The 14,430-nt window shown below is 33.6% G+C and overlaps 1 pseudogene; it reads right to left on the bottom strand.

The window, feature by feature from the left end:
• Positions 1-554: 554 nt before the first annotated feature.
• On the bottom strand, positions 555-13,394 carry LOC134265046 (rho GTPase-activating protein 26-like; annotated as a pseudogene).
• Positions 13,395-14,430: the final 1,036 nt, after the last annotated feature.

The raw sequence follows: 14,430 nt of genomic DNA, 5'->3' as shown, positions 1-14,430 counted from the left end.
TAAAACTTGGATATAATTGAGATTAAATTTTTTCACTTCTTATCTGTCGCGATATAGGCATTTTGCCCGCCTTATACGCCCATCTTCTTTATATGTGAAATATTTAACCTCCTAAAGTTTGGTCTTTGCCAAATATATCTACCAACAGTGAGAAAGCAGTATACCAATATTTAAAAAACAACCATGAAACTAAATCTTATACAACAAAAAATCCAAAAGCTGCATAAAGCAAAAAAAAAAAAAATCACTGAAAATTAATAAAAAAAGACACAATTTCATCTTGTTTATGTGTTTGGAGGAAAGGTCTGCGTGAATCTCAATGCATACAAAATCCTAAATGTTGCAGTATATATATTCATGATTCCTACACTGTGTAAAGAAGTAATAAATCTCTTAAAAACAAAGGTTCTAGAAAATGTCTTTGAATCTTTAAGAAATTTCCCTCAACTATATGATGATAATACTGTTTTAAGTTTCATAATAAACTGTGACAGAAATAATAGGTGCTAATATGAAGTATAATATGATTAGACAAGCTATTAAATAACTTTGCATTTAAGCAATAAATGAATAGTAAACATGCAGACAGCTTGACAGTTTAGACATAGTGTAAAGGCAATAGCGTGAAACAGTACGTAAAGTGTAAACATAGAATACAGTGTAAACACATTGTAAAGATTACAAGGTAAAGATACCTGTAAACACTAGGAATGTTAACCAGTGAGACAGAAGTTTTTTTAATCCTTAAAAAAACTATAAACTGGCTGCAAATTTGACCTTCATCTTTAAATGATCTTAGCTTCTTAGATAAAATATTAAAGAAAAGAGAACTGCATTACAATTCTTGTGACAAAGATGGCAGAAGTACATTAATTACCACAAAATGTACACATTATGAAAGAAGTCTTATTTCTAATAATTTAAATACATCATCATATGGACATGTAAAAAATATGGTTTGAAATCCAAGTAAATAATAAACAAAATACCAACAACTATACATCACACTCACTATTGCATTCATTTTCTGCCAATATTTAAAACAGTGGCCTTTGGTCATGTGACTGATCACATGACCCTTTAGTCACATGACCCTTTGTTACTCCCCTTTGTAACTCCCACCATGTCCAGCACAGTGAATCACATCTTGACAATCTCCATGATAAGATGATGTAGATGAGTATATACAGATGTCTCTATCCTCCGGGGGTGACATCCTGGCGGTCACACAATAAGGCCACTGTAGGAGCAGGGTCAGTCTACAAACTCTACATAGTTCTCCGGGATCAATCCTCGCTTCCCATTTAATGATCCTTCCAACCATCCTGGCTCCTTGGATTCTCTCACTGTTAAAAAACATAATATACCTTCATAGTAATTTCACCTTGAAACACATCTTCAGTTTTGAAAAAAATATTAAGGAAAGTGGGCACATAAGACATAGACAATCCCCCTCTCTGACTCTGAGAAAAGATATTTCTCAATTTTCGATGAAAAATCATTTTTAAAAATACCCAGTAATGTTGTCTTTGTGAGATTTGATTCCTATATATTATTGAATTACTTATCAATTTAATTTGCAGTCATAGTAATAAGAGTAACCATTATGTAAGTATTGTAAATCTTTGAACATACCATTCTGAATGATGACATTTGGCTCAAAAGACAATTCTGATTCATTGTCAGCCAAGCACTGGTAAAGTGTTCTAGCTGTCCTGTAACAAAAGAAACATCAGCATCATTTAAAGAGAAAAATAAATATATGATTACTATCTGCTGTATACATACAATTTTGGGTCCTTTGTATGGATGTTGGCATAAGACAGCTATTTTGATGGAAGGGAACCAGAGAGCCTGATGAAAACCCACTTGTCATTTCATTACACAGAAATGGATTGGGATAGAGAGAAAAGTACTTGCCTCTTTTTGGTTTTGTTGACATTGTTGGAGTTTCCCATTCCTGGTAAGCTACCTGACAGACTACTGGTCATACTGGGAGCCGAGGAAGTCCTGAAATAACCAACACAGAGCCGAAAATTAAAAACGGTTCTTAAATTAATAAAGAGGAATTGTTCCCACTATTTTCCATATGTCAGGTTTACTTTCGAAATACACAATCGATAAAATTTGAAATAAAACAAAGATTTTGAATTGAATATATTTATACACATTGATTGTAGGTGAACTGAATTATTGACAAATTGAGGTGGTAAAGAAACAATATGAAGAAATTTAAAAATTCAATGGGACATGCACAAATCAATTAGGAAAGATTTTTGGTAAGGAATAAAAAACTGATTGTTAATAAACATGCAGAACCACAGGGATAAAAGAAAATCACGGATACACAAAGACAGACTAAATACACTGTACCAAGAGAATGATGAAAACATTGGTTAAATGCACTAAATAATCTTTTTTCAAACATCATTTCCTCTGTCGAAAAAAATGAGGATGTATATTTAATCCTGATATAATCAGAGAAGATTATATGTCATAATACAGACTATACTGTATATAAAGGTAGACTATATTTATATTCCTTTGTATCCCAGGGTAATACTGTGGCGGATCCAGGAATTTTGTAAAGGGGGGGGGGGGGGCACTAGAAAGCAGATGGTCAGGCGGCTGTTCTGAAGCCCCAATTGGTCTAAAGCAAGTCACTTTTTGGGGTCCGGGGGCGAAGACCCCGGAGGCTGACAAGTTCTTAAAAATAAGACATGTTTCTCCTTGATTTTAGGATAATGGACATATATAAGTTTTACATACAAAAATTTCAAACAGGGTAGGGGGGGGGGGGGGGGTGCCCGGCACACTGGCCCTGGATCCGCCTTTGTAATACTAGTATCTAATGGGTGCATGCATATATATGCATATAATATATATAAATAACTTTGCACATGTGAAGAAAAATTACACTGTACATTGGTGGGAAAAGACAGAATCATTACGATACATGTACTAATTTCCAACAAGTGACACAAAGGTTACATGCAAGAAGTACACTGATTAGTTTATATAAATAACACTGATTAGCTACATGTAAGAGTGGTACTGATTGGTTATATGTGGCAGGGGTTAGCTTACATTGATGCTGCATAGGAAGAATCATTGGACCCACGTTTCTTGATGCTTCCACTACGCAAAACAAACAAAATTTTCTTTCATGTCCAAGCAATAGCATGATGCAAAATGAACTGATCCTTAACGGGGGCTTTAATACTACTGGTGAAGCACATAAGCATCTGTTGCAAAACTTTCAGTGTGGAATTATCTACATGCCCAAAATGCCACAAGAGCCATCAAATGTGCAATTAATTTCAAATTCTTATCTAGTATGTAGATGTATAAACATGTTGATTATAAACTGATTTTTTGCATTGATTATTTTTTATCTTTGTTTGTTCTGGCTAAAACAATTAACAAGAGGCCTGAGGTCCCTAACAGTCACCTGAGTATAATACAACAAGCCTCTGATCAAGGTGCTATTATTGGATTGTTCCTCCCTTTGCCCATAAATGTTCTATACTACATTATAATTGGTTGAAATTGAATTAGCAATTTCTGCACAGAAGCTGAAAATATTCTAAAGTTTATGATTGACAATGAATGTTGACAGACACAAAACAAATAGCAATCGGTGGCATAACTCCCAACTTATATTTTAAATCAATATTTAAATTTTGCATTAAATGAATAAGACATGAGAAAAGAAAATTTTAAACAAGAAAAGAAAACAAAAGTTAATTTCTGTTTGAGGCAAAACAGCAAATTATTTTAAAAAGTGACACCATTCAGGAAGTGGACTGTGACACCAGGAAGTGGGGAGACAGTACGTGCTGTGAACCAGGAAGAGTGTAGTAAGGTGAGGTTAGTAATTTGTTACAGGATGCAAGGGATTTTTTCTGTCAAAGACTTCACAGAATCAAAAATAGAAGCTGGGAAATCTGTCCATTCCTTTGTTATGACAACAGCTTGTAGACATTCTCTAGAGAGAATTCCACTCAAACACTCCTCTCATTAAGAAAACATTCATGTGACATCCTGTTATTCTAACGTCATTCACATTTTATCATAGACAGTTATCAAGTTCACCATTCATTCTGCTATATACCTCTCAAACATTTTGGTTTTGGATGAAATCCACAGAGATCTGCGTAGTGACTGGTCACTGGGAGATAATAAAAGGATTACAGCACATAAAAAAAAAATTATCCTCACCCCTCTGTGATCACCAATATTTACATAATATACATGTCAGAAATAAAAGCCTCTCCCTAATACTCTAAAAATTCTGGTTTGTGTAAGGAATCCCTTCTTCATCTACACTTCATCATGTAAAGCTATCAGTCTTAAGAGGTAGTGTCACCATTATAAAGCTGTTTTATTTTGGGTGGGGTGAATAGTTAAGTCAAGAGTGTCTTAAGGTAAACAGTTCTGTGTGTTTAATGCAGGTCTTGGGGCATTCATAACACTACATAGTTAGGAATAAATACTTACAATGTAGGAACATCTGATCCTGATAGGTCATTCATAAATTTGTTTGCTGTAACGAAAAAGTTCACAAACTATTTCCTTTTGACTTCTATAATATTGACTTTCATTTTGAACTTTCTCAACAAAGTTAACAGATTATACACATATTAACTCTGACAATTAATGTACACAAGTGATATGATTTATTTGTCAGCCTCACCTAATCCCGATACATTACTGTACTGAGTGTTTCCCGGTATGGCTGGAGCTGGGTGTTTCTTGTGACTGTCGAACTGTGGGAGGGGGGATGACATTGCGGAGGCACTGTTAGACAGACTGGAGTTCAGGGACTCGGAACTGTCGCTACTGCTCCCATGAGTCTCAAAACCTGGAAATAAAAAAACATAGTTAAAATCTGAAGAAAAAAAAAATTCTGTTGGAATTCTGTTTTCCCTTTCCTATAATATCAAATAAATCTGTACCTTCTGTTTATTTATATATAGTATATATATTACTGATTTATTACATATCTTGTGTAGTTTTCAGCATTACAACAGGAGTAGCCCTTGTTGCTCTATTTTTTTTTATCTTAGATGACTAAAACTTGTTTAGAAACAGGGTTGGGGTCGATTACTTTCAAAAGTAATCGATTAAATTACAATTATTTTGCATTTTAAAAGTAATTGATTACAATTTGATTACAGACATTTTTCAAAGTAATCAATTACATCTGATTACTTTTCCTTCATGTAATCATGATTACTTATGATTACTTTAGATTACATTAAGTTTTTATTTTTTTGTTTAATATTCAAGGACAACGTCCTGTTTTTATTCTTCCTTTTCAAATATCATTAATATTTTTAAGGTAGAATTCAGACAAAGCCTGGTTGTATATGTCTTAATATAGATGCATGAGATTTATCTTATATCACCTGATTTCTATCTTTAATACAAGTAAATATCGTGTTACTGTTTAAAGAATTATAAAAAAGAATTTATTATAGTTTTTCTTTTATAAATCAAACTGGACATAATTATAGGTAGGGATAAAGGAATTTGATCGGGAACTGTTACACAAGTAATTCACCTCCTTGAAGAGTGATGGACTTTTCAATTAAACTGCCAATTATTAAATGTTTTTACTAGAATTAACACATTGACTGGTCAAGCATGGTTACCCCTTAGTTCAATAATTGTTATTACTCAGGCTGACCCAACTTTAGTATACCTGTTACTTATGACTAATTAATTCACATTATCTTTTTATGTACACTGTAAATCAAACAAATAAAATTTTCAAAGATTCCCAGGGAAAACGAATTGTTGCATCACACACATGTTGATTAATTGAAACAAAAATAAATCAAACTTTAAAATGATCCTGTAGTAATTTTCTATTAGAATAAACATATATTTTGTCAAAAATAGCGAATTGCCAAGCTGCTAAAGTATTTTGAAATGACTATATATGTATACTGAATATAGCAAGGAACTGATAGAACTTACTCATTGCCTGGACAATGGACCTGATTATAAGCATTTCTGGAGGCATTAGAAGAAGATACTTAATTAAATATAGTTCATAATTTTATAGTAACCTTTTTTAAATAAACAATTTTGAACACTGACACTGAAAATCATCAAAAATCATGATTTTATGAACTTTGATTTAATAGTCGTAATCATAAAGTAATCAAAAAGTAATCATGATTACAGGACTTTTTTCAGAGTAATTGATTAAATTACGATTACTTGTAATCAGAAAAATGGGTGATTACTGATTACTCATGATTACTTGGCAAACTGTAATCGATTACAGCTGATTACGATTACTGATTACGATTACCCCATCCCTGTTTAGAAAATAAAGTTTGCATTTACTGCATCTGTTTAAAGATTGTTCTCAAATTACTTTTGGTATCTGGATTGTAAATGTCCACTGATCGGAGCTTGGGTTTCTGAACATAGGTGGTGGGGGTGCTTGTATTGGGGACAGGAGGGGCTTTGTTGATGTAGAGGGGCTGCTGGTTTTGACTAGATACATCTAGGGAAGTGTGGTTGACCCCGGGGGTGAATTTATCAGTCACTGATTGGGAGGCACTAGGGAGAGGGCAGCGGATCTCACTGGGGTCCGCATCTTCTGGTGGCGTCTTGAAAATCTACAACATCAACAATGTCAGGAATGAGTTTTACAATCAACTTTACAGTAAATACCTGTACTTAAAACATTTCTGAATAATCAATCTGTGTTAAATGTATAATTTTTTGATAAGAAGACCTTTACGTTACGTACTCTCTCGTAATTGTTGATAAGGATCTCTACAATGATGTTGAGGAACTTGATATCCATAATGGCTGCCACCGATTCCTCCTCGGCCCTCATCAGCGTCGGACCAAAACAAACACCAAGGTTAGCTACAGTCATCAAGTTCGTATCCTGGAACTCGGCTATTCTGAAAATACAGTGGCAATTTAGTTGATAAAGTAGTTAAATGCAATACAAATAAAATTATGCATTAACATTTACTCTGCCCAGGTAAGGATACTTTTTTATTTTCATGTTGCCAGTGTCATATATTTACCTGTCTACAGAATTTGTAGAACTAAATATGTGTGCTGAAATTGCTCTATATTTATGAATAGTACATACTTCCTTAAATGGTCGATCAGGATGTCCAGCATTTCAAAGTTTGCCTGCGGCAGTCTGTGGATTAAGGTGTGGATGTCATGGATACGCAGAGTTTTGGATTCTCGTTCTAAACAAAAGAAAATGGACATTTAAAGGAATTTAAACCACAAATAAAACCATTCACCTTGTACATCTTGTATCTAAATACTGCTATTCTGTTGAGATTTTGTATTTGCTATATTTTTCTACAGAGAAATATTGATTTAAAATTTTCACTAAAAATTTTTCTTTAATCATAACATACTGATGAAGATTCTACTTTAAATTGTTAGTATCACACTCATATGTATAGCAAATGCCTTTGAAGAAATATAACAATAAATTCCTGTTGTAAATTTTCTTTGAAAGCTATAGCTAAATATATTTAGGTCTTGAGTACAATTCCTAGTATCATTTTATTTAAATACTGTATTATTAAATAATAAAATTTATCCATAATTCAGTATTTATGTTCAAGGTGTTCAAAGTGGGGAAATATTTTTGGTTTTTACATGTGTCCATCCAAGTCATGAGCTTTATGCATTGATATGACAGAATGGGTGACGGATGGCAATAGGGACGGAATAAAATGTTGATGTCAATACAAATGATACCGGTATCAAAGCATGTTGTATAATAAAGAGAGGGCAAATTGTAGTAAGCAGTTCTCAAAAGCCACAGGTGATGCTCAAAAATTAAGCAATGCATTTACTTTATTCTTCACTTTGTCAAATCATTAACTTTATCTACACCACTCAACATTTCAAATCAAGAGACCCATTGGCAATAATGCTCACCTGAGTAACCTTGTCCCTTCTGTTTAAGATTTTTTTCCTCTGTTTTATGAATAAGTACGATTCTAATTTTCTTTGTAGCAACGTTTGCCCCTAGGGCTTCACTAACCATGAATTTACAATACATTGGGATTGTTGCTTATCAGAACGACTAATTCTTGCTTCAATTTATTTCATTACAAGGTTTTGAAAGAAAATTTTAAGATTTGTTTACTAACAAGAGGCCCATGGGCCTTATAGGTCACCTAAGTATCATGCGACAACTTTCCAACAATTGAATTTGATTCATGTTTTAAACCAGAGGCCATGAAATGCACAATTTTCAAAGAGGCACTATTGCTTATCATATCTATACACTGCATGCTTACTTTGGTTACTTAATACCCAGAGGTAGATCAGAGTAACAAAGAGAATATGCATTTCCACTTTTTGTGTATGTCAGGGCCCCTGGGTCAGGGTTTCTTGCGTTAGGGCGGGTCAACAGTTGTGCACCCAATCCCACAGGAACCACTGACCCTGGGGCCACATCTTTCAAAATTTTGGAAATTTTATAAATTTTATTTTAATCATGTTGTTGATTAATACCAAAGTGCAGATTTCAAAGCATTAAATTATTTCATTTTACGTTACCCCCCCCCCCCCCCCCCCCTCAAAGTACATCTTACCTCTGTCCCAGGGGCCAGGATATAAACCATCTTTGTCTTAAATATATACTAAGATCATTGGCATAATACCCAGGAACAAAGGAAAAGATTTTCAAAGAATCCATGCATTTTCACTACATAAACATTAGAGCCCTGCCCTAACACAAGAAGCCCTGACCCAGGGGCCCTGAAATTCAAAAATCTCAAAGAGGCATCCTTCCTCCTCATAACTTTGTACATAGTTTATAGGTTAAATACCCAGGTACAGAGAAGATAATTTTTAAAGAATTTATGCATTTTCATTATATAATCAATAAAGCTCCACCCTAACACCAGAACCCCCAACCCAGGGGCCATGAAATTCACAATTTTGGAAGAGGCAGTCTTATTCAACATAACTATGTACTTGGTTAGTTGATTTAATACTCAGAAGCAAAGAAGATTTTCAAAAAAATAATTCATTTTTTACTATATTACATATATAGCCCCACCTTACCACTAGAACCCCTGACCATGGGGCCATTAGATTCACAATTTGAGAAGAGGCAGTCTTATTCAACATAACTATGCATTTGGTTAGTTTATTTAATGGCCACGAACAGAGAAGAAGAATTTCAAAGAGTTTTTGCATCTTCACTATATAATCTACAAAGCCCTACCCTACCACTAGAACCCCTGACCCTGGGGCCATTAGATTCATAATTTTCAAAGAAGCAGTCATTTTCAACTTAACTATGCACTTGGTTAGTTTACTTAATGCCCAGGAGCAGAAAAGAAGAATTTCAAAGAAATAATGCATTTTCACTATATAACCTATTTAGCCCCGCCCTAGCACTACACTGTAGAACCCCTGACCCTGGGGCCATGAATTTCACAATTTTGGTAGAGGACTCAGTGCTGATTACAATTATACCAACAGTTTGACTGCTTGATGTCCAGGAACACAGAGGAAGATTTTGAAAGATTGCACTAATTTTAGTGGTTTTTGCCCCACCCCCCAGGCCCTAGGGGGGCAGGGATAATGAAATTCACAATTTTTGTTCCCCTTCACCCATAGATGCTATATGCCAAATTTGGTTGAAATTGGTTCAGTGGTTTCAGAGAAGAAGCTGAAAATGTTCAAATGTTAACACACGACAAACGACCCATGACGGACGACGATGGATGAAAACGGATAGCATTAGGTCACCTGAGTTTACTCAGGTGACCAAATAAAATTAAATCCCCTTCACCGAAAAAGTTTGCTGGATAATGACCTGTTGATTTTAGAGAAGTCAAAAATATATCAATGAAACACAGCAACAGGCCAACTTTGATCAGGAAGGCCTGATTAAAACTTTCACCTTAGTTGAGCTAATTAAAATTTGGAGAAAAAAAGTGTTATCCCAATCCCATCAACTATAAAACCATTATCAGGACAATGGTAATCTCAAACTATATTATTCTACCAAAGACTCATTGTTTAGTGCTAAGACTTCCTAACTTGTTGTGGTTAAATAGTATTTAGAGGAAGAAAACCAGCGCTAGATGCCTATAAATTTACCTTCTGAACCGCGACATTCTGAAATCATACAGAATACATTTAACATTTTGCTGTATTATATATTTAAAAGGGCTGGATTACCTCCCTTTCCCAGTCACTTACTTGCAGCTTGTATCAATGGTTTGTGTAGTTTGAAAGTCATTAATGGTTCTGGCAGTGATCTGAAAAGGAAAATTCAAAATACATTGTACTTTGCTCATAAAACCAGGAACTTATGACAAATATTAGGATGAATCATGTACTCATTAAACTAGGAACCTCAAATAAATATGCAGTGGATCAAATACAAATAAAATACAAGAAGCATTAAAATTTTTCCTCTGTCAGGGTAGTTTAATATTTCCACTTGCCAATCCATGAGCAAATTCAGTAGTTTTTACATGGATCTAACTATACTGTTCGATGAAAGATTAAACAAAGCTAAAACCATGCTAGCATTCACTTTCTCCATTGTCATAAGAATGTGTGAGTTACCTCCTGACCAAATTCAGATTTCCCTTGTTATAGGCATCATATAAATTTAAACAATTAACACATAACCTAGTCTATAAAATTTACATCATCTACCCATGCCTTACCTGAGATAATTTTTAACAGCACTTGTTATAGTCTTAATTTCAAACTGGTTTGGGTCACAAATATCAATTTTGTCTCTTTTCTTTGGATCTGTAAGAAATGGGAGAATTTTTATATAAACTGACTGATAATATAATCCGAGGAATTCTGATCACGACTTGTGACTGATTTACCTAGGCCTTGGGACATCAGCTTATTAACTTTGGAGTTAACTCCCACCAATCTATATAAGCCTTGCTCCTGTAGTCCTGCAAAGTACAGCAAAGAACAATTCAGCCCATATCAGCAAGGCTGGTGAACGTTTATCTGAGCCAACATCTTTCAAGATAACATTGGCATGGTCAAACGAACATTTAAAAAAGAGAGAAAAACAGTGAAGATGGCTGCATGATGACGCTGGTTTATCAAATGTTAAAACAGACATTAACCATGTTATTTATGTCTCTGATTAAAGACTCTATAATCCTATGAAAAGAAAGATCATATGCTTAATAAGAAAATAAAAGGCATTCTAGTGAAGTTTTCTTTCCTTTCTGTTCACCACAAATTTTTATGAATATGGTACAAAAAAACTTTGTCCAGTCTGACAGAACCTTTGATTTTGTCAGACCAAATATCTGATAGTGATTTACAAATCTTGACAACTCTGCAGTGCAATTCCTACCTCTAGATTCCACAGCTGCTATACCTCGTTTGATAAATGAAAATCCTATGTCATCTAATGAAGCTAAAAAAAAGAAAGGAAATATTTAAAATGTTTACTCAGGTAAGATTTCACTGCATTTGCAAATCTTTAAAAATCAATTTTTAAATCATTAATAATTAAAAAATGAATGAAATACATGTAAATTCAAATGTAATTTGTGTCTGTAATACTATACAGTTGTTGACTGGGGTAGAGGGAAACAGTCGATCTGTTGGACTGGAGTGCAAGCTGTTGTCCAAGGCCATAGGTCAACTGTTTCTTGAGACTCCTGTCAACAACTGTTTTGTTATACTCCTTTACTGAATGAAAAGATAACTCAGTTTAGCGCCATTTGACGTCACGGGGCAACAGCCTTTTTTAACAGTCTATTTTAACAGTTCCTGGACTGACAGTCGGGGAAAACAGTCAAACTGTTAGTCTTTTTAAATTAAGAAATTATTTAGGGACTGTTGAGTATGGGTATAACAAATGTAACTTTTAAGCAATCTGCAATTTACTGAACATACTAGAAAAATGAAATGGTAAAAATACCCTTTCTACCTATATAAATCAATATGCTACACATGTATAAATAATTACTTTTACATAATGTGTTAATACCTGGTATCTGAACATAAAAATAAAGGTTATATCATATAAACTAAAACATATTTAGACATACAGTCCTCTGATGAAGTGTTTGGGGTGGTGTATACTGGTTCCCGGCCATCCATGGCATCCATCCATAACTTCCTGTCATCATCCGACAAGGCCTGGAATGTCAGACGTGTCAGCCCTACAAGGTCAAAGGTCACAATTATGATGGTAACAAACAGACTTTATAATTGAAAATATCAAAGTTGATGACACCAATTATCCCTGAAGGAGAAACTTAAGAAGTACTGAACAAGAACCAAGTTCTTTTTCTGTCTCGTTATTTCTACTAAATCATTTTCCTTTGATGATTTATATGCAATATTTCATGATTTAAGATATAAATTAAAATGAAAAGAGACTGGTTATGTAATCTCATTTTTTTCTTTTAGTACATGTAGTCTATAGTAAGCAACATAAACACTGACCTTCCGTCCACAGTGATGTCAAAACAGAATCTTTTGTCGATAGTCTGGGAGGCTCGCCTTATACAAGATTTCAGTGTAAACTTCTCAGTAACAGGTTGGCTCTAATAAATAAAAAGCATAACGTAATACTCACAAAGTAAAAAGGTTAATTATTTGGACAACCATTTAAAGTTAAATGTTTACGACAACAGGCCCATGGGCTTTGAAAGTCACCTGCATATCTTTGGGTTTTTTTTTATTATACCCTCTAATACACTATGGATACATGTTTATAAATACTAATGAAAATAGTTTTTTCTGCTAAGTTCAGCATAAAAAGAGTAGAGAATTTTTTAATATTGCATGAATTTTCATGATTTTCTCCCCAGGGCTAAAGGACTATATAGCCTCCATTCTCCATTGATACTGCTTTACAAAACTATCTAAAACTGCCACAGCCTTTTCAGAACAGAAATCTTTCAAAGTTTCCAAAAAATGCACATCATCTGGGAAGGATATCAATATCTCACCTAAATCAAGTATCTCAAGTGACCTAAATCTTTGCTGATGTTTTAAACCTACCAGTTTTCCAGTGACCTGATTGTAGGGCATCATGTGAAATATCTTGCCCTCTTTCTTGTACCAGCAGTAATATTTGGTCCAGGTCGTCCCCATCACCTCTGTAATGATAATGAATCAGTATTCCTTTCATGGCTCATTTTACTAATATAAATATTATGTCATAAAAAATTATGTTTTCTAAAGGTACATCAAATATTAAGACATCCCAACAGGACATATTTCCTTCTCACTTTTCTCCATTAGGTACAGATATCCCTCTTTTGTACAGCCTTTGTTGGTCTGGGTCACCCCACTAGGTTTCTGCAATAAAAATTCTAAATTAGTCAAGGAGATTGGTGAATAAAGAAATAATACTGCATTTGCTGACAAACAGATAGGAATTGAAAATATACTTGTGTACTTAACAACTTTAAGCATCTATCATGAGAGCTAAGACCAAAACAGATTAATCTTTATAAAACAAATTCTCTACATATAGCAAAAGTCAAAACTTGTTAATTCTACATCCTTCACGTAGAGTGACTACAATTATCATCAAGATCCATCACCCAAGCATAAATTAAACTGAAAACAAGTTCCATTATAAAATATATATATATTTAAAGAATGAAAGTCATTTGTACTTATTTAATATACATGTACAGCTAATTATGCATGTACTTATATAGGCATTTGCATTATTTTTACTAAATCAATTGAGTTTTTATAATTGCAAACGAAAAAGACAAGTAAAATCTGAAAAATATGTCATGGCCCATTGTGCAATGTGCTTAAAGTACTCACCCAAAGTATTGACTAAAATAGGTCAATTAAACAGCTGACCAGTGTGGTAATAACATTTCTGATGAGAATGAGTTTCAGTGCACCATATATACATGTATAAATGTTCATTTCAAAAAGTAACAAAAAAAACCAGAAGTACAGATTCTAGATTTAAGATGCACTTGATGATGATCAAATTAATTTTTTTATTACATGACTACCTCTAAAACCAAAGATGTAACACATTTTTTGGTAAAAGCAAAGCAAAGCAAATTTTTGAATGCTAGAAAGAACAAGTATCAATTTCTTGAAAATATCACTTGTAAAACATTTCTACAAGCTTCAAAACAAATACAAATTTTTGTTGAAGTATCTCTTTAAATAAAACAAATGTTTTTGAGCTTTATCATCAAAGATAATTATCTATCAGGTAAATTTGTATTATATTGTGCCACTTCAGGTAAAAATAAGAACTTAAAATCATAAACCAATCTGATATGTAAGAAGAGACTGAATTGTGAAATAAATTTTGGCACATGCAAAAAAAAAAAATATTTGTGCATTGCATTAAATACCTTTTTCCATTGTATTTTCCTGTTAATGAATAATTGTTTTCCATAACCAACTACAAAATAT

This window comes from Saccostrea cucullata, unplaced genomic scaffold, assembly GCF_032062105.1.
Source record: "Saccostrea cucullata isolate Sc308-1 unplaced genomic scaffold, CSIRO_AGI_Scuc_v1 ctg9975, whole genome shotgun sequence".
NCBI lineage: Eukaryota > Metazoa > Mollusca > Bivalvia > Ostreida > Ostreidae > Saccostrea > Saccostrea cuccullata.
Note: the sequence above shows the minus strand (reverse complement) of the source record. Positions and strands in the feature narration are given on the sequence as shown.